Source organism: Zalophus californianus, chromosome 15, assembly GCF_009762305.2.
Source record: "Zalophus californianus isolate mZalCal1 chromosome 15, mZalCal1.pri.v2, whole genome shotgun sequence".
Taxonomy (NCBI): Eukaryota; Metazoa; Chordata; class Mammalia; order Carnivora; family Otariidae; genus Zalophus; species Zalophus californianus.
This window is the reverse complement of record NC_045609.1, coordinates 22,490,826-22,510,785: the sequence shown is the minus strand read 5'-3', so window position 1 is coordinate 22,510,785 and position 19,960 is coordinate 22,490,826. Positions and strand designations below refer to the sequence as shown.

At 38.3% G+C, this 19,960-nt stretch overlaps 1 protein-coding gene across 1 annotated transcript in view; it reads left to right on the top strand.

Annotated features, from left to right (window-relative positions):
- The window catches only part of RHOBTB1 (Rho related BTB domain containing 1), a 120,431-nt gene that overhangs the window by 13,515 nt on the left and 86,956 nt on the right, over nucleotides 1-19,960 (top strand). Inside the window, exon 2 of the mRNA XM_027596401.2 lies at nucleotides 2,189-2,290. The gene's annotated coding sequence lies outside the window, so the exon portion shown is untranslated. The remainder of the gene's footprint in view (nucleotides 1-2,188; nucleotides 2,291-19,960) is intronic.

Genomic DNA, 19,960 nt, shown 5'->3' with positions numbered 1-19,960 from the left:
AATGCACTGATCTGGGATGTTGGGAAGCTCTGCTGAGGAATGCCTAGACTTGATCCTACACTGACTGGAAGTGTCAGAAGTTTTCAAGCAAGTGGAGAAGCGTGAGGTTGAGGAAGAAAACCGGGATCATCAGGAGAGCTGGGAACTGATGGGTACTGAAAGCAGGGAGTACATGAGATGGGAGGCTACTGCCTGGATGGGAGATGGTAGACAGGGAATGAGTTTCTGCCATGATGATGGCCTTGGACATGTCAAAGGGAAGTTGAGCTTCTTATGCACGAAGTAGTCATACAATCAGTTAGATGTGTGTGTCTGGGAGGTGCAGTGATGGGGGAGAATGAAGAAGACATCACATGTTCCAGCCAGGGAGAGTGGCAGTCCCACTGATTTTAGGTACAGAAAGAAAAGCAAATTCAGGAGATGATAAGGGTGAGGATCTAGCCCAGAAAGCATGAGAAAAAGGTATTAATTTAAGACATTTAAGCCATGGGTGTGAGTGAAATTGCTGCCAAGTAGAGAACCTTGATGAAGGCCCACATTTAAGGAAGGGAGAAGAGCCAGAAGAGGAAAATTGAGAGGAGTTTCCTGCAAGATTGGAAGCGAGATTTCAAGGAAGCCAAGAAAAAACATGTGGATTTCAAGGATGAGGACTCAAGCTGTGAGTTGTTACACCCTTAAAGGTGATCCTTGAACAGCATGGGTTCGAAACGCAGGAGTCCACTTAGAAGCAGAGATTTTTGATAAATACAGTACAGTACTATAAATGTGTTTTCTCTTCCTTATGATTTTCTTAATAACATTTTCTCTAGCTTACTTAGTCATACGAAGACAGTATATAATGCATGGAACATACAAAATATGTGTCCATCAACTGCTTATGCTATTGGTAAGGCTTCCAGTCAACAGTAGGCTATTAGTAGGTACATTTGGGGGGAGTCAAAAGTTATAGGAAGATTTCTGACCATGTGGGGTCAGCACCCCTCCCCCCTGCATTGTTCAAGGGTCAACTGTATAATCATTTGGTTGTATCTTTCTCTTCCTTTCCCTTTTGGATTGGCCCCATGGACTGGGTGCAGCTGTCAGTCCTGTATCACATCTAGGTTCACACTTTCCTTGCAGTTCCATCCCCTATTGAGCAGTGACTGGCCTACAATTGCCAGCAATCAGTGACTTCCTTCAGAAGCTCCCCCCGCCCCCACTACTGAGAACATGACTTAAGGAAAGAAGCTCCGTGCACGTGTGTGTGTGTGTGTGTGTGTGTGTGTGTTAGGAAGGTACAACAAGGGGGAAGTGCTGGGTGATTTGTTAATTGGGAGTCAGTGGGATTATATTTAGTATTTCCCTAATTCAAGCTTCATGCTTGTCTCTAGGAATAATACAATTTTATGGCAATAATAACTACCTCCAAGCATAAGTACTATTTTTGCCCTTCAGCTTTCATGGAAGGTATTCAGTCCCACTTTTGTTAAATAGTTCATTTTATTTCACTGTCCGTGTATCGTGTTTTCCATGAAAAATTTTTCTGTGATTTTTGTCTCAGGGCGATTTCTTTGGGGGAAGTAACGCATTTTCTCCTTTCTAACAATAGGAGTTATAGAAGAAATTATGTTCTCCTTTTACCTAAATTACCAAGAAATTCAAATCCAAATGGTAACTTCAATTATTTCAACTGTTGACCAATATAGGTAGCATATGAACTTCTTCTTTTTTTTACTCTCAACCCTGTTATTTTTATTCATATTTCATTATTTTTCTATTTGGGAGCCACCCCAAATCCTTAAGATGAAGAGTCAGGGCATCAATAAATTAAATACTTCCACTGTTAACTAAATGTCTCTCCAGACACCATCTCCTTTGATCGTCAGAACAAGCCATTGACTATCTAGTATTATTACTCCCAATGAAGCAATGATGGAGCAGAGGCTTGGTGAAGTCAAGAACATAAAGTTCACTCAGACAAGTACTGAGTGGGATTCAACCCTGGGTCTTCTTTCTCTAGTGACAGTGGTCATTTCAGCCTATCTGGCTCAAACTTTTGTGGGCAGCTGGTTGATGGGCAGGTGGCATATGGTTGGCTGGGATAGCTCTCATCCAGATGAGAACTAACCACTGACATAAGAAACTAGTATTGTTTTGAGCAGTTTTCTTCTTGACAATGAAACAGTCCATGCTTCTGTCTCCTCCCCAGATTTTATAACATTCAAGAAGCACATGAAAGAGGCCTCTCTCATCAAGTATTCTTGATTAAGTTATGAAAATGGAATTGAAGCTTGTTCTCCCCCTTCGTATGGTAAGTAACTACTAATTTGAGTAACATATTTGCCTTTGTCCTCCTCCTAATTTCCTCACAATATTTACAAAAGAAATGGAAATGCTTCTGGTATGAAGGTAGCATGATTTATGAATCATATCCAGATCTGTCCTCAGAATATTTCATTAAAAAGGAAAATATTCCATCTTTTAGTGCAACTGTGGTTTTCATAGATTCTAGTTTAATATATTTTATCTGGCTTAGAACTGGAGTCATTTTGAACTACATGTGAGTTTTGATAATTAAAATAACATTAACTCTTCTCCCCACTTTATACATGCTTTTAATTCTTTGGTGCAAATTGACATGTGGACTCTGAAAAGTCATGGCCACATAAAAGGAAGATTTAGAAATGCCATATTGCTGGGCAGTGGCATTCTCTTCATTCCAGAAGCCCTAGTTTGGAGCATCCACCCCTTTTGGCCTGGGCACTGATTGTCTTTAACTGGAAAAACATCTCACTTTGCAAGTGACTAGAACTGAGTCACCCCATGTGAGCAAAATCAGCTCTTAAAGAAAGGGCAACATTATTAAGTTCTTTCACCAGGATATTGTGCCTACAGGACTTAAAATGATTTGAGACAGTTCACTCCTTTGTCCACCCACAAAATCATTTATTTTCACCCTTCATTGTATTTTACTTTTCTTTATATGTTCTAATACATGTTTAAAAGAAAAATTCTATATGTATAGCTGTGAATATTCATTAACACATTTCATTTATTCTAACAAATTAGGGAGGTGGGCATCTCTGAATTTGTGGGTAGGCTGAAGTAGTTCAAAGAAACGTGTCCTTTATTCTTTAAACTACATATAGTAACTCCAACAAAACATTACAAAATAGAAATCCTTAAGGAGACCTGTAATAATAAATCATATGAACATTTTGTTATTAGCATATAGATTGGATGTATGTAGGAGCTTGTAAAGTGCCTGAGGTTCACTGAAAATAGTTTATTTTGTGTCTAAAAAGTGTATGCAAGATTGAAAATAAATGTTTAAAACACCATATATTATCTACCTATAAATAACGTGTTTGCAAAGCAAAGGTAAACGTCAGCCCAGCTCATGAAAAAATTATCAAAAGATTTTAAATTTATTGAAGCCATAAATTAATGAGATATTACCATGTGTGCATAAATAACTTAAAGAATAAAATTTGCTGATCCTTCTCTCATATGGATATTTGTGCTAATGAATCAGGATCCTATTTACTCTATTAGTCCCCAAAGTAATTGCTTATTTGAAGAAGTTCTGTCTTATGGGTTTTCAGTTAATTAAATCCATTTGCATTTTATGCACACATTTTAAATTCTCAAGTCCTATTTTTCATAAGCCAGATTCAAATACGTCCATGTAATAATACCTCTCATTAAGGCATTAGTCTTTCATTTTTAAAGGAACTTTCAGAATAGCCATATGCATAAAATGCTTATTAATGAAATTTAATCAATATTTTAGAAAAGTCAATCCATTAAATGTTATATTTTTAGTTTAAATTTTCCTATTTGTAATGGTGATTACTATGCTGAACATACTTCCAATTTCTAATTTTTCAGTTAGCTTAATATATTCAACTCTTTTTTTTGCTTTGATTTTGCATGGCAGTTTTTAACTTCTAATATGCCTTTAGAATTACAAGCAACCTTTTCCCAAAGAGTAGCTTTTTCAAGGTATGTGCATATTAACTGATTGATCTTGCCAGCCCAGTTGGGAGATCACTAAAACACGAAGCAAAACTTTTCTAAGTCTAATACTGAAGAACAATTCACAAAGTTAACAAAGTATAACAATTCACAAAGTTAGGGATATTTTTAAAAGTGTCATTTTCTCATAGTTTTCAAATATTTGAGAAGTTGTGAATTAAAGTACTCAAGTGATAAAAATTGTGAATACCTTCATTAGATCCAAACGGCCCTGACTTGGAAGCTTGAAAAAGCTACTGAATTTAGGAGAGTAGAGGAAGTAAACAGAAGAGGGGTCAGGAAGAGCCACGAGATCCACGCCATGGGCCCAGGGTCTAAAACCAAAGTGCGTGGCAAGGCCAGATGCTGGGAGAGGCACCCCGGGGGGCACAGTCTGGAGAGCCAACTTGAAATCCAGTTTTGAAATCCCGCCTAAGTGAACTATCTCTAAGTGGTTATTAGAGGTTTATCTAGTTTACAGTTTATCTAGGTTTAGTAGTTCCTCTGTGCAAAAAAAAAAAAATGTACGTAATGCATAGTCTGGATACATTTAGGTTCCAATTCCAGCCTAAGATTACATTTGAATCAAAAAAGGATAGAGTATCCAAATGGAGAAAAAAGAAGAGGAAGCAAGGGAGGGAGGGAAAGAGGAAGGATATCCTGAAGCCAGAATGAGTAGGAGTTATTTTGACCTTTTTGGCAATATTGGACAATAATGTACTTTTGTTGACCTCTTAATATGCGATATAAGTAGAAAACAGAAAACATTTTTGATATGCTGAAAAACCCATACACTTTATAATAAAATAAACAAATTTCATTCAATTAAGTCTTATTAATTCATTGAAGCAATGATCTATGTAAAGTGTAATGCCAATAGTATCCTAAGAAGATAACATTTTCTTGGTAACTGGAATCGCCCTAAGGAAGCATTTCTTCAGATCATTTAGACAAAGTAGGAATAAAGCACTTGTATTACCACTTGTATAAATTTTTAATACTGAATAAAATATTAGTGTTTAGTGTAATATTGATTCTCAACATAATACTCCTCCATAATAGCATACTAATTGGTTAGAATTAAATCAGACAGATTCAAAAACCCTGAGAACAGACCATCTAACACTCGTAATTTTTTCATTCATTTCCAGAATTCCAATTAAAATGGAATTAATCTGCCAAATAAAAGGCCATGGTACAATAAAAGTTCCGTGTACTATGTCATGTGCACGCCTTCCTCCTTCCTGGGGCTGCACCCCCACAATGAGATCTAGAAGACAGGAGGGTGGGAGAGGGCACATCATGACTTGTGGGTTCCAGCCACACCTAACAGCCTTCAAAAGAGGCAGGCAGTCTCTGTGCCTTCCAGCTCTGTCATTTCCTACCTGTGAGACCTGAGGCATTTTACCTGAAACTCGGAGAGCCGCAGTTTCCTCACCAATAATATTACTAGTCTAATAGTACTAACCTCCTGGAGTTGTTAAGGAGGTAAAACAGAGGTTCTTTGCAACTAGGGGTGATTCTTTTCCCCACCAGGAGACATTAAGTAATGTCTGGAGATAGTTTTGGCTGTCACAACTGGAGGCAGTGGGCGTGATACGGGCATCTGGGGAGTTGAAGCCAGGGATGCTGCTATTCAAGATGCACAGGACAGCCCCCCCCCCCAATAACAAAGAGTCCTCTGGTCCCAAAGGTCAGTAGTACCAAGACTGAGAAACCCTGGAGTACAGTGACGTCATGTCTGTAATAGCATAATGTCTGATACACAGGAGGCACTCAGAAAATATTTGTAGAATTACATTGTTATTGTTGTCATTATTTGTTTAACAAGGAACTCCAAATCACCCTCATGGTATCAGGACTGCGTCCTTTAAGCAATTCAGTAAGCCCACCACAAGTGGAGTCGGTCATGCCTATCTGCTAGGTCATCTAGATGGACTGCTCAATTGTTAGGTGCCTTCAGGAATGGCCTGACCCACTTGATACTTGACTGGTCTACCAAACTCATGGGCAGGATTGTACCAAAGTTCGTTGGCTATCATTTAATTTGTACCTTCTTAGAAATTAGAAAAAAATAGGAAGAGACAAATAAAAAGTAACCTACAGTACCAGGGGACTATTACTTTTTAACTCCTGCTGTTAGAAATGGCTCAGGAGTCTCCTGATGATCATTTACTTTACAAAATAAACTGATGTCTGGACAAATGGCTAGGAAATATAGTCTTCTGGTTAATATAAGATCTTGACTATATCATACACAAATATTATCAATTTCAAAACAAATCCAATGCAACAAAATGGTTTTAGCTTCATGTTAAAACAGTTTAGAGAGGGAAAACTCTGGCTTAATGCAAGACTTCCAAGGTCAAACAAACCTGAGTTTGAATTTCAGCTTTATAACCTTGAAGCTGTGTGACCTTGAATAATTTGCCTTCTCTGAGCTCAGTTTCCTCATCTGTCTAATAAGCAGAAGATTACGTCATAGGGTTGTTGAGAGAATTAAATGATACAGCATTTGACATATGTTCAAAGTGAAAAAATGGTACTTATTGCTTCTTCTGGAGACCCTGCATTGCCTTGGGGTTCTTATCACAGCTGTTGGTTCTCCTCCTAAGAATGGCAACTATATGTAGGTACTTTTTATTAACAGAGGAAGCTCAAAATACATCCATTACTTCAATGAACAAAAAATCTAAGACTTACTTCAACAACAGTGATTTAAGAAGAAAAAAGAAAAGATTGCATATTATACCTGGAATTTCCCAGTGAGAATTTTTTTTCAAGGAAAAGATGGATTTCCTAAATTAAAGAATGAATGATATGCACATCTTCCTGGCATATTTTAATATAGTTGATAATCCACTTTTTAATTAGCCACCTAATTATAATTCAATAGAAATTTCCCTAGGTGAATATAGTAACCTACTTCAGAGAGAGAAATGGAGCTCTGAGTGGGAGCTCCTACTGTGAATTTTGACACTTTTTTAGGTTCAATTTGTTCTATGCCTAACTGGCCCAGGAGAGATCGGGAGAGCTCTGTTTTGTAACCTAATAATTCTGACTGCCAAGAAAGTTGACTATAAGGCTAAATTCACATTTTATTAGTATTTTTATTTTTCTCTTTTCTTTGTTCCCTGGAGAAGACCCAACTCTCTGTTTTTATCTTTCCATCATTCAAATGTTTTAAATTGGAAAGTAAAAACATTCATGCATAATCCACACTATGGCTCCCTTCATTTTCTTGGTGGTTTGCTTTCTTCTTAACTCAAGGTTCCCTTACTTCCAACTCCTGAGAAGCAAGGGACTGAAAGGCATGTGAGGAGACCATCTCAATGTCATAATCCACACTTGCGTAATTCCACAACCCAGACCGTGCCAAAGAGGGAGATTTTTTAATCTATTAATTAGCAATAGATGTTTGAATTTCCCAAACCCTCATGGCTATCTTTTATCATTAGTTGCTTATGACCTTAGTTTCAAATGTTTTCACACTCACCAACTGGTCTTGTAGAAATGAAATTGATTGCTTGATTGAATTCTCTCTTCCAACCAGTTTTAGCTTTGTGTAGTTACAATTTCAGTATGTTTGCATTTAATTGTAAACTACTGTCTCTCATTAACTTCTGGCTCATATCCATTAAATGTATGCAGAGAGGGGAGGTGAACTGTTCGTTTTAATTAATTGATTTCCTTGCTTTCACCCTTGCCTCCTGCAGTCTATTTTCAATAAAGTATGAGTCAGATCATTTTGTTCCTTGACTCAAAACTCTCCAGTACATCCATTTCTATCAGATTAAAAACTAGAGCCTAACAATGGTCCTCAAGGCCATATACACTTTAGCCCACCATGACCACCATCTCCTGCCCAGACTCCCACATTCACTCCACTCCAATCACTCTGGTTTCCTTACAGTTCTGCCAATACACCAGACATGACCCTGCCTCAGGGCCTTTGCACTTGCTACTTCCTGTCTGAGACAGTCTTCTCCAGGAATCCACATGATTTGCTTCTCTTCAAGTCTTTGCTCAAATGTCAACTTCTCAATAAGACCTCGACTGGCCACCCTTCTAAAAATGCAATCCCTGGGGCGCCTGGGTGGCTCAGTCGTTAAGTGTCTGCCTTCGGCTCAGGTTGGGATCAAGCCCCGCATCAGGCTCCCTGCTCAGCGGGAAGCCTGCTTCTCCCTCTCCAACTCCTGCTGCTTCTGTTCCCTCTCTCGCTGTGTCTCTCTCTGTCAAATAAATAAATAAAATATTTTATAAATAAATAAATAAATAAATAAATAAATAAATAAATAAATAAATAAAATAAAAATGCACCCCTTCCCACACTTAACTATTCCTTCCCTGATTTATTTTTCTCCATAATACTTGTCACCTTCTAATAATTTCTATAATTTACTCATTTATTTATTTTCTGTCTCCCTCCACTAGAATGTAAGTTTCATGAGGGCAGCAATTTTTATGAGTTTTGATTGGTGTATCCCAAGCACCTACTCCAATGCCTGGTAGATACCAGGCACTTGATATATATTAATTAAACTGAATTGAAGTAGAATTACACACTTATTGACCTTATTGCATTTCCCTCAAAGCCTTAATTCACCTTCTATTAGCCTTTATCTTCCGCTCTTCCGCCACTGTAGCTCCTTTAGGAAAACTTTGATCCCCCAACTCGCAGTGGATTTTGGAAATGGAAGGAACAGTTTCACTGTGTTTCCTTTTGATCACTGATAAGCTTTAACTGGGATAAGTTTGCATTTAGCTATATTCCTTTCCTATTAGATGAGGAGACTGTTATCATCAAAATGGTGAACTGACAGGGATAAACTAGATTCCTGATCAGAATACTCCTGGGTGAATCTTGATCCAAAATAAAAGGGCGGGGGGAGAGAGATACAGATGGAAATGCTAAGCTCTATAAATAGCTAAATGAAAGAAAATATGGAGAATTACTTTTCTTTGGACCTAGGTATACTTTTCCTAGCATACATGTTCCTAGCATAAATATTAGATCCTTAAGCATGATTCAAGAAAATACGTACTTCCTGATGACAAGAAAGCCATAAATATAGTTCATAACCAAAGATTAGTCACTGTTTATTATTGCTGGTGACACATGATACATTGGGGAGATTGGGCAATATTTCAGACATCTCCAGTCAGCCATTTATCATTTCATAGTGGAAGATGAGGAGGTATTTCTATATTAACAGCCCCTATAAAAGGAAGTGAGTGAAGAAACATCTGATGTGTTTTATCATTGAGAGTCAAAGGGATATTGATAGTGTTAAAAATGTGCTGAGTAGATTATAGGTTTTGCACAAGTTGGTCTTCTAAACAATTAAGACTCCTTTAAAAAACGCAGTAGAAGCAGAAAGGAACTATGTGCTGTATTGCTTAGTTCTCCCTCGTGTCCCTGAACGGTATTTCTGGACTCGAGCTGAGAAACAGAAGCTTGATTTAAAGCCTGTAACGTTTTTGAGCAGCAAGATGGCCTCGAGACCCTGCTGCTTCGGGCCATGCTGCTGTCCCAGCGCAGGATTACCCTGCAGTTATGCAAACTGCAGAGACCCAACGCACCTGCCCTGCACCCAGTCTAACAATGCTTCCCTATTTTAACCTGTAATTTAAAATAAACCAAAGCACAGAGCGTGTTAACAACTTCCGCCTAATTAAAAAATTCAAGCCTATGTTCCCTTTGTAACTACTATGTCCGTGCAAGTGAAAGACATAAAGCTTTTTGGGAGAGGACTTTAAAAATGGGGTCCGGGATGTGAATGGCCAAGAACTTTATCTTAGAAATGGTGGGAGCAAGCCACCAAAAAGTTTTCAACATAACCAATAACTTCTGCCATGCTTTGCAGATTTTCCGAAGACATATTAAACATTAAAAAGCCTCAGTTTGGTTTTGTGTATGCTTCAATAGGCAAAAAGATATATTTAATGCAGAGGGTGTTGAATCTGAATTAGTACAAATATTATTAATTTAATGTTCATACTGCATTTTATGGTTTATAAACTGCTTAGCAATAATTTTATATATTTCCCCTCACAGCACCACTGTAAAATATATCAGCATTTTATTTTTCCCATTTTATAGATGAGGCAACCTTTAATAAGTGATCTATTTCTTTCCTGTGCATATTGGTTAACTGGTAAATGATTAATTTATGTCTGCATGAACTTCATCATGCAGGGTATTTATTTTAGTGTGAGTTGGTATTTATTTTACCCGCAAAACATTACAGTATCCAATTATATATGCACATTTTAAAGGCAGTAAAAAGCAGCCACCAGTAGTTAATGCAACATTAAGTCAGAGATTTTAAATCCACAGTAAATTCTCAGTTAGGGTATTTAAATCAACCAGCCCCCTTCCTCCCTGCTCTCATCCCTGTGGGTAAGCAATGGCCCTTCTATAAAAGGACCATGTGGCACCCATGCAGTGACATGGAAAAGACGTGTTGAGATTTTTCAGAGCTTAAAATCTTAACTGTCAAATAAAGAACCAAAAGGTTTAAAATTACATTTGGCAAAAGTGGAAGAGTAAACAAATCCAATCACTGACATCTGCCTGTGGAGTAACCTGCAACTGTGGGCCATGGTTTCTTCCTTTCGTTTCCTTGATCAGTTTTTGCATCACTAAGATGGTTGCTGTGGCTGCCAGCACCGAGAAGTAGGACCGCACAGGAGTGATACGTTAAGGTTTAAGAAAAAGGATGCCATCCCTACAACTCTATCATTTGTCTTATCTCTCTGAATTGCACTCTACTGAGTTGTGAGCAAAACTGCTTCTCAGTGGTTGCAAGATGGGAAGTCCAAGGTTCTCAAAACACTCCCTAAGCATCAGCTCAGTAATACCCCTCTAATATCATTTCATACTTTAATCCTACAGAGGACAAAGCACCAGAAAGTTCATTCATTCATAAATCAAATTTTTTAATTAATTAGAAATACACTTTCTTTTCATAGTAATTTATAATGTGTAATTTCCCCTTGTTTATTGATCTCAAGACTCTTAAACTTAGCCAATAAAGCTAAGAATTTTTTAAATTCATGGCAAAGATTCCAGCCCTAATTTCACATGCAGAAGTTTCTGATAAAGTCTAAATATTGGCATGTTAGCTGTCAAAGGCAGATGATTTAAAATACATTGTGTATGTTGGGTACTTAAATGCTTCCAGAATCCAGAAATTGTCTCTTTCAAAATTAAAGTGTACTTAAAGATCCAGGAAGTGATACCAATTTTGTGAAAATATTTTTATTATTAAAAATTTCGTACATATTGAAATATAAACTCCATCACATCAGATCTACCAGTAAGATAATATATTATGAAGTGATATTTTTTAATTTGTGTGATTTGCTATGGGGTCTTTTGAACAGTGTCCACTTATCAGGGCACAGACGTTTTAAAAATAAATTTTTTAAAACAAGGAGCACTGGGGCGCCTGGTTGGCTCAGTCAGTTAAGCGTCTGCCTTCAGCTCAGGATGGATCCCAGGGTGCTGGGATCAGCCCTGTGGGGCTTCCTGCTCGGCCGGGAGTCTGCTTGTCTCCCTCCCTCTGCCTCTCCGCCGCCCCTTCCCTGGCTCGTGCTGTCTCTCACTCTCTCAAATAAATAGATAAAATCTTTAAAAAAAATAAATAATAAAATTAAAAATAAATAAATAAATAAAAGGAGCATTAGTACAGAGGAGTATCATTGAAATACTGTCCTCAGGCTTCCTACTTAGAGACCAGTTAGAAAAGGAATTCACACTCCAGTGTGCCACTCTCTAACTCAGAGTTAGATGCACTTGGCCCTTAAATGAGCACAGTGGATTATTTTCATATAATGAAAACATATATAAATTGGGAGATTTTAGCCATCTCCTCTGTTACAAAAATAGAAAAAAAAAAGTGTAATCAAAAGAAACATTCCAAATACTAGCGTCTAAGTTAAATGTATGAAGTATAGAAATTTCATCCTTTTAAAAATCCTTCCAACTAATAAAACATCCAAATGAAATGCTCTCATAGCTTTCCTTACATGCCACAGTTCCAATATCTAATACCCCAAGGCTTTTCCCGGTCTGAGACTTTTCCAGTGGCATTTATTATTCCCATTTACATTTATTTGACCCATATTGCAGCTTCTAAATTGGATATATCCTTTTCCCCTGAGAACTCGGTGTCCTCACATAGCCTTACAGGAGAACTGTGAATTTATATCACTTTCTAGTGCAACAATGAACTAAATGGGCAGAAGACCAGATAAGACTTCCTCACACCCCCTCGTTTTCCACCACCCCTCATAGAACATGAAATACAAGTGAGCATCCCATTAGTGTAAATGTTGAACTGGGCTTGATTCCCAGTTCTCAGTCTTGTAATCCCAGAATCCATTATTATGGTGTTTCTGTTTTCATTGATTGTCATCTCTTTATATAATTCTGTTAGCTTTTGCCAAAAAGAAACATTTCGAGGAGGGATTCTCATATGGAAAAACTGAAAAACAATGTTCATGCTAAGTAAAAGAACTTACTTTTTTAAAGAGAGAACTTTTCACCAAGTATCATCATCTTCCAGAACTGCATATATGGACCAGTTGCTGAAACTCAATCTTGCTTCCAGATAAAATCAACACAACATTTAGACAATTATTATCTAGCATTTCCATGCAAACCAATAAAAAGTATTTCAGCTTAAAATTTCAGTGGTTAGTCTATACTTAACTTAAAAACTCTTACAAGTAAAAACTCTGATAAGTAAGCATTCTTGTCCATCAGAAGTTGGTACAGAAAAAGGAAATTCAAAGGGGCAAATATGGGAGGTGCCTTTCTAGCCCTAATGGGGTAAGAAGATCCTGGCCCAAGATCACAGATCTCTAGACCATGCAGCAAATGTATCCCTGAAGAGAGAAAAATCCATTAGGTTGCCATGGCTTTGAAACATCAGCCTTTTACACATTCCAGGTTATGAACCCAGATTCACTTGGTAATCAGTTCACTGATTAGAATTCTTCTTCCCAGGTACTTATATCTATATATCTGTACCCACGGGGAGAAAATACAGCAATCAATCAATATAACTCATTAGGTTGATCGATATATTTCTTATTGTAAGTTAATATATTGGCATTTTGCTATAAAGAAGCTTTTTAATTAATGTAAATATTGTCAATGACATCATTTTAAAATCATAAAACTCTCAGCCACACATACAGAGGTAGAAAAGTTTCATTTCTGGAACATGAGACTAAAGAGAGTCATCTCTCATCCATATTTGCTTTTAAAATATAGCCACTTCCATACATGCTATCACAATGCCTTCCCCACCCCACAGGAGAGGGAACTGATGCGTGTAAGAACTGACAGGCTTACACACTATCCTCAGAGAAATAAAGTTACCTGTGCAGGTTTACCCAGCCAGTCAGTAATAGAGATAAAACTCAGGTCTGGCAAATGCCCCTTCAGCTAAACTTCTGTCTTTACTTAGAATCCACTAAGAGCAACACAGGCCCTAACTAGGAGGCGCCGATCAATGTCCCCTGGCTGCTGGAGAATAAACATTGGTCCTGTTGGCTATTTCCTCTGAACAAGCCTAAATCCCAATCTCACGCCCAAGAAGTTGGTGTTCTGTCACTGACACATTTATCTTCGTGGACATGTGGAGAAACCTTGTCTGATCATTTAGCTGTACATATATTTTGGAGTCAGATATTTAAATTAATGCAACACAAAGACATTCTTTCATAGTAAACTTTAAAAATTCATTGCATACTCCCTTACCAGGGATCTGGAAAAACAGAGAAATGATCATTACTTTACCAAGCAGTTGCATAGCTGTCTTTCATTGTCTATTCATGTCTCTTTATTTGGTCTGGCTACATATTTAATTATGAGCTCAGTTCTCATTATTACATTTTCTTAATTGAAATATAGGTTTAATTGTTTCCAAGTATACATTTATAGTATTTACCTAAAACTAATCTGAAAAAATATCTTAAACCCTTTTATAATTGGAGCTGGTAGGAATAGAGGTGAGGGCACTCCTAACTAATTATGAGCTTAGTGATACACAGATGAAATATTTTGGATCTTGACCATGCATGTTAGGTATTAGGAGTATTCTATTTCTTGGGGCGCCTGAGTGGCTCAGATGGTTAAGTGTCTGCCTTCGGCTCAGGTCATGATCCAGGGTCCTGGGATAGAGCCCCACGTTGGTCTCCCTGCTCAGCAGGGAGACTGCTTCTCCCTCTCCCTCTGCCCCCCCCCCATGCGCTCTCTCTCTCTCTCTCTCTCTCTCACTCTCTATCTCAAATAAATAACATATTTTTTAAAAAGGAATAGTAGGGGCGCCTGGGTGACTCAGTTGGTTGAGCAACTGCCTTCAGCTCAGGTCATGATCCTGGAGTCCCAGGATTGAGTCCTGCATCGGGCTCCCTGCTCGGCGGGGAGTCTGCTTCTCTGACCCACCCCCCTCTCATGCTTTCTCTCTCTTTCCCATTCTCTCTCTCAAATAAATAAATCTTTTTTAAAAAATAAATAAATAAAAATAAAAAGGAATAGTATATTTCCTGTTATAAAGATGGATAGAAAATTCTGGACATGATGTTTTCATCTTAAAGAATCATAGATATCAACTGGTATTTATTAGGTCAGTTTGATTTCATTTAATGAGGCCATCCTTCCATTTTTGAGTAAACTACTTTGCCTAAACTAGTTCCAACATTAAAACCTTTCTTTAAGGAAAGACCATCCCTGAAGACTGACACTGTATAACACAAACAGGAACTCATTGTAGTGTTTCGCATACCTCCACGATTTGAATAAGTTCTTCCTAATATCTAAGTAAAGTCTCTCCCAAAATGCCCCATACCTTCTCCTCTGCAAGTCACATAATACTAAGTCATTCCCCTTACTCTTGGTTTTTCATCCCTTTCATGCTTGGTTTGAATCCATATTCTCTCCCATTCTCCCAGGCCTCCTTTCTTTATGTGTTTCCTCGTGTTTGCAGAAGTCAGGGTTGTTTGTTTTGAGTGCAAAATCCAAAGGGTGTTGCCCTCCTCACTATTGCGATGTTTCTATGAAATAACCCCCTAAATAATTTTTTCAGATTTCTTTCAGAAATGAAGTATTTATTAAAAACAAAGGGCAAACAAAAGAGGGCTATATCAGACAAGGCTCGAATGCAGTTTATGCTGAAAATTTTCAAAAAAAAAGGGGCACCTGGGTGGCTCAGTCGGTTAAGCGTCTGCCTTCGGCTCAGGTCATGGTCCCAGGGTCCTGGGATCGAGCCCCGCATCGGGCTCCCTGCTCAGAGGGAAGCCTGCTTCTCCCTCTCCCACTCCCCCTGCTTGTGTTCCCTCTCTCGCTGTGTCTCTCTCTGTCAAATAAGTAAATAAAATCTTTAAAAAAAAAAAAAAGGATGATCACTTTTCTCTCTTGGATGCTGTTTTGAATGGAGACAGGAAGATGAACTAAATGACCTCTTGATGATACCCCAGCCCTGTGATTTTGTGATAATCTTAGCTTCCAGCATCTCATTTTCTCTAAACACTAAAATCTAATCTGCCCCAAGATATGAGAGTGTTTAACAGATGAAAACCTTTTAATGGAGGAAAGATTCTCCTTGTTTTCGTGGAAGTAATTTTCTTAACAATTGCTTACATTTATATTCAAGGCAGCCTATATTGAATCATTAAATCCAAAGAAAATCATAAAAGAAAAATTAGCAGACATATTATATAACGATATGCAATTTATTTCTTGACTTTTGCCTTTATTGTTCTGCATTAGAAACATTTACTCCTATAGACGTGGTTAAAGGATTCATGAACTCTACTTTCTTAAACCTAAAATCATTCTTGCTTTCTCTACCACAATTGTTTCTATTTAAAAAAGGAGACCTATGTTAACACCAGTAGACATTTTACTTCCAAACGAGGCTGCTTTCTGAGTGGGGTTGCCATAGAGCAAATTACATCTGACAAGGCTGTTTAGTGAAGATTAGCAATAGTTAGATTAAACAGACCTTGAGCCTGCCATTTAATCCCCGACTACTGGTTGTGTGTGCTAAGCCAATGATGATACCTGGAGGCACAGCAATTAGGTTATTGGTTTTCATTACTTTTTAATCACCTGTTTTTGAACCAGTGGAAAACTTTAGATATGAAGTGAAAAACAGCCCTCTCACATATCAGACTGATGATCTCCTGGACTTTAGATTCGGGTGCTAATATTATTAATTACATTATCACTACTAATGATGATGTAAGAGCATTCCATAAAAACTAGCTGCCCGAAGCTAATCTCTGGCAGAGCTGTCCATAGATTATTTATAGTGAATCATCACAACAGTTCCCTGAAGTTCTACCAAAATAAAAATGGTGAGTTATGCATATATTCTGAGACCTTTTTTCTGATATTGACTTGGAGCGTCCATGAATATTTTCACAATGAGTTGTCCAGCATTCAGTTGATTATTTTTTGTTGTTGTTTGGTCCAACTGCAGTTTGGGTGATGTAGAATGAACACAGGAAACCAAAGCATTAATATTGGACTGTAAAAGCCCTATTTGTATTGTGACACAAATATAAATGTAAAGCAAGCAGAAAAAATGCTATGTAAGCTCTTTTCTGAGCTTAGTATGGTTAGAAAATATTTAACTCTTGTGTTGTTTGGTAGTTTTTCTATTGTGTGTACTGCCAAGTGCAAAAAGAACTATACTAGACTCAAAAATGAGTCTGAAGTTTCATAGTGAACTATTTTTATCAAAAATGTATTAGTTCCTCCAGTAAATGGGCAGCACCAAACTTTATACAATTACCAAGAACCAAGAAATACAGAATTCATTTTCAACATGGACCTGAGTTGTATTGATCAGCAAATATTTGACATAAGGTGCTAAAAAGGAAAATCCATATATTATCATCATCATATTCCTTGTCTCTTGAATAAACACGTCTCATGGGTAGAGTGGTGGGTTTCTATACCTAAAGAGGGTAGCATCTGGTTATGCCGAATATAAGCTGTGACTACCACTCACATCACCTAAGCCCCACTGTCTTCAAACCCAGGAAGCATTTTTTATGCAACGTGATAATTGGAATAGAACTGCCAACAACCACAACCTGTGTGTTTTCTTTATGATAGCAATGAGAGAAGGGGTGATACTGACTATTACAGGCAAATGACCTGCAGATCATGCAGCTGACCATGCCCTTCTGCTAAATGACACACAGCAAGCTTAATCCATAGCACTGAATGAGCCCCTCGGCGAGGTACCACTGGAGACCACAATGGAAATGAAGTTTCCAGGTGATGGCTTTACCCAGTTGGCCTTATGTGTATCAAACAAAGCAGTTGCCCTAGTTTTCCAATTCTTTCCTCACTGACATCAGAATTAGATTGTTAAAAATGTCTGAAGTCCTATAGTCTGCTCTCTAGGGCTTTCACTTGGGATGGAGGAAGGGATTATATGGTCTCAATTGCTCACTTCCCCAACTTCTAAAAGCACAACCTGAAAGTGACCAACTTAAAAGCTAAGTCAATGCCATTATACAATACACGGTGAGCAAATAGCTCTAGAACTACAGACTCTTAAGGTTGGGAGGAATCTTAAAAGTCATAAATGACTACCCTACAACTCTTCTGATGACTGAAGTGATGTTGAAACACCACTGATGATAGGAATGAATCTCTTGGCCTCCCAACTTCAGACTGCCCTAGTTGATGGAAAGTCCTTACGTTTACTAAACTGTGACTCCCTGTAAAACCCGCTTATTGGACCTAGATGTAAACTTTGGGACTAATGAAATGTTTATGTCCTCCTTGATACCCTGAGAAGCTCCTTTCCAGTGTTTCCTTGTTCTCTCTGGTTTCCTTCCTAAATGCCCTAGTCACTTTCCTCTGAACATGGTCTGATTTTTTTAACATTTTTCAAATTCAGAGTATGATCTGACTTGCACAGGATAAAATACAATTAGCAATAGCCTTATTCCAAGCACTGGCTTGCTGTTAATACTGAATTTGCTTTTGTGGCAACTATATCAGAGTGATACTTGAAATTCTTAAGTGCTTCTAAGCTAAGTCACATGCACCCCATCCTCTACCCGTGTACTTGGGTTTTTGTCTCTTTGCTTTGGACCATCATAGTTGACTTGACATTTATTTCCATTAATGTTACCTCACCAAATTTGTTCCATCCCACCAACTTGATTTTTTTTTTCATTTGGAATGGAGAAAATATTCTACTCCTACCATCTCACTTGTTCACTATATAAAATCCTAACTTGTGTCATCAGTAAATCTGACTAGCATGTTCTCTCTTAATTTAAACACCTGATCTTTTTAAATGTTGACAATAAGAGGACTGAGGCATCTCCATTAGAAATGTCCTTCCAGACAGCCATTGACCATTCATTTCTATCCTCTAGGTGTGGCTATTTAACAAATTGCCAGCACCCTGGATTTCTAGCTCGTGTGTCGTCATCTTAGCCCCATGGATGCCCTGCAATGCCTCAGCAGATTATCCTGCAGAAATCCAGTTACATTAGTTATCCCCATCGGTTCGTCCATTAACCCTTTCAGAGAAGGAAATGGTGTTCATTATCTATGTGATCTTATTTCTGTACCATGGTGAATCATTTGGAATCTAGCTGTGAGCCTTACCACAGTGATTTGAGGCTCACTGATACGAGGTTTTAAGAAACTGTCCCCCCTTTTAGAAATCAGATCCACATTTGCTGATCCTCTGCTTCTGCCAATTTGCCAACCTCCACTTCTCCTGTTTTCTGCAGTCCCTCAAAATGGTCAGCAGAGGTTTCACAGGTTTCGTTTGCTACAGGGATCTCAGCTTATTCGTTGTCCCTAGAACCCAGCACAGTGTCTAGAACATAAGAGGCATCCTACTATTTTCAAGAATCAAAACACTCAAAACTTGGTATTTTGGTGGTTATATTCATGTTTTAAAACTCTGAAATAGGGGGCCTGGTGGCTTAGTCAGTTAAGCATCTGACGCTTGATTCCGGCCCAGGTCATGAGCTCAGGGTCATGAGATCAAGCCCCGCATCAGGCTCTGTGCTCAGCGCGGAGTCCCCTGGTCCCGCTCTCTCTCCTCCCGCTCCACCACTCTCTCTCTCTTTCTCTCTCTCTCTCTCTCTCAAATAAATAAAGAAATAAAATCTTTTTGAGGAAAAATAAAACTCTGAAATAGGAATCACGTATGTCTGAAGATTATCTTCATTTATACATTACATTAGAATTTTGAATTGAACCAAGAACACTCTATCAACTGATCACATGCCACACTTACTGAACACCCTTCCGAATTTTCTTCCCGTGGTTGTAAATGACATTTCTCAGGTTTCCAGAAAGATTATTTGTTTTTCACCTGGAGACATTTGGGCATTAGTATTCCTGCTGACGCCCAGAGGGAGCCATATTTGAATTATTTGGGGGTGGGAGGGGAAATAGGTGGAGACACTAAAGAGTATAAGAGGAAGGCGAAGCAGGGCTTTGGAGAAGGGAGCTATGTTTCCAAGTGGGTCCCTTGAGGCCTCATCCCTCTGTTCCCCTAGCACTGCTCCCTTTTTCTGTTCTTCTGCTCTCTGTTTTTCCTCCAGGGCCAAGTTCTCTTAGGACCTGGCCCATCCTCCACTAGCACAATATAACCTACACCTCTCCTTTTATCAGACTCCTTAAGGAAATTTAAGCCAGAAGGAAAGGAGAGTTTCAGGTCGAACAAGCTTATTAAGTAGGCGATGATGACCAACTCTCACATTTCAATAAAGTCCTGGTAATTGAGATTACTCAAAAGAATTATAGAAACACCAACATTGTCTCTTTGCCCCAAGGTTGCAGTCACTTCTAAGGGATTAAAAAACAGTGATGTGCAGGGACACAGCTCCCAGCACTGTGAATCCTTGAAGACATCTAGAATGTCAGCAACCTCTTACCCTCTCTCAACTCACCTTC